Source organism: Macaca nemestrina, chromosome 7 (genome assembly GCF_043159975.1).
Source record: "Macaca nemestrina isolate mMacNem1 chromosome 7, mMacNem.hap1, whole genome shotgun sequence".
Lineage (NCBI taxonomy): Eukaryota > Metazoa > Chordata > Mammalia > Primates > Cercopithecidae > Macaca > Macaca nemestrina.
Genome location: NC_092131.1, coordinates 47482704 through 47485013, shown reverse-complemented (window position 1 = coordinate 47485013; position 2310 = coordinate 47482704).

Below are 2310 nucleotides of genomic sequence, written 5' to 3'. Positions count from 1 at the left end.
ATTTTACCTCATATTAGCATATCAATTATACTTCTTTCTAGAAAATTTATTTAGATATTGCCCTAGAATTGCAAAATACATTTATAACTAATCTAAGTCTAAGGACAACAGGAGGCCATGGGAGGGTTTTCAATACAGGTGTTCTCTATTTATGATGTATTTGAGTGATAGATCAGTTGTGTTTTAGTGATAGATCACTCTGAGTATAGTGTGGAGAATAGATTGGAGGGGAGCAAGAGTTGAAGTGAGAAGATTATTTAGGAGATAGAGGTAGCAGGCAAGAAATGATGGGACTCTGAAGGAGGATGGTGGTAATAGAGTGGCAGTATGGACGGAGACATAGATGGATACCAGAGATGCGCAGTAGGTAGAAACAACAGGACTTGGCAATTTGATTGGATATAAAAGATTCTTCAGGTTCCAACTTGGAAAACTCAGTGAATTATGGTGACTTTTATTGAAACACCAAACACTGGAGAAGGAAAAGACAGGGGAAAAGATCCTGAGATCGGTTTTGGTTATGTGAAGTTTGAAGTGAAGTGCTTATGGTATCCCCACAGATAAACGGGTATAAGGTTTGCAGCTCAGGAGAAATTTCATGGCAGGAGATACAGAGTTAGGGGTCACCAGCCTATAGACAGGAATAGATGAGACTGTCCAAGGAAAGAGTGTAAAGTAATAAAGGGAAGAGGGTGTAGGTTAGAGCTCTAAGAATTCCAATATTTAAGAGACAAGCCGAGAAGGGACTATGGAAAGGAGAGAATAAATAACTGGAGGAAAAGGAGAAAAATCTGAAAGGTATGATATCACACAAACCAAGTGGAGAGAATATTTCAGAATGAAGAGAATGTCTGAGGCTCACCTTCACAGGTAAAGAAACTGAGATTAAGAAAGATTAAATACCTTACCCAAAAAGGCTCACACTTAACTCAGGATTCAAACCTAGATCCCCAACTGTGTTCATAACAAGTCCATCTTTATGGGCCTGTTTCCTCATCTGTAACACACTGAGAAAGCAGAGTAGGAAGATAGAGATTAGACTGGATAACTTCTATGATCCCCTTCAAGTTCTATAGGTGTACAACTACCTGAGAAAGTATGGGATAAAGTACATGAGTAGTCATTGGTGTGCCCTTTAGTTTTTCGTTTCTTTATTCCTAATAGTAGGACAGACCAGACATGCAATAAATATTTGCTGACTTGAATATGACTATTCAAGTACATGACTATTGCCAAAGCAAATTCATAGGACACAATTAAATGTCCATTAATGCAGAAGGCATTAGAGGCACAGCTAAAATCTATTAGTAAATAATCATTAATTGCCCAACATCCACCCTGCCAAATGCTGTTTTCATTTTTTTCTTTTTTCCCCACTGGTTCTTACTTGGCCTGGCCACACAGAGAAAGAAGCCCAGCAGCAGCTGTATCTATTAGCAATATTATGATACGAAAACATGACAACTGGTTTTAAAATGCGATTATGCAATATGTGTGGTTGCAGGGTGATTCTGTATATCTGTAATTTGCACAATAAATTCACCAGAGATTAGGACTTGCTCTTTCCAGGGCCTGGAAAGAATGTTTGGATTTAGTTTTATTGAGAAAGATAACCCTACCAGTGCACGCTTTCAAGAAAACCTTCTTTTGTTGGATCACCCAGGGCAAGAACCAGACAGAAATGGATGGCCGCTTGTTGGTAAAGGACTCACAGTGAGGCAAGGAAGATCTCTTCTTCATCATGTTCCCCTTCACTGACTTCCATGCTCCCTTAACTCTATGCCTGATCAGAACCTACAAACCGAGGAGACACACCTGGTCCTGTTGGTCCATTTGCTATTTCATAGTTGAATTTCACCTCAGTATTCTATGTAGAAGATTTGCATTTTTTTAAATCACATGCTGTAATGTAAATTCCATGCATTCAAGACAGTTGAGTGGTTTCCAAAAAATTAAATACAGAATTACCAAATATATAATGTAACAATTCCACTTAAAGCAGGGACTTTAACAGAGCTTTGAACCCTAATGTTCACAGCAATATTCATGGCAGCTGAAAGGTAGAAACAACCCAAGTATCATCAATAGATGAATAGACAAATAAAACATGGTATAGAGGATATGGAGAAAAGGGAACCCCTCTACACTGTTGGGGGGAATGTAAATTAGTACAGCCACTATGAAAAACAGTTTGGAGGTTCCTCAAAAAACCAAAGATAGAGCTATCATATGGTCCAGCAATTCCACTGCTGGGTATGTACCCAAAAGAAGGGAAATCAGTATATTAAAGAGACATCTGCATTCCCATGT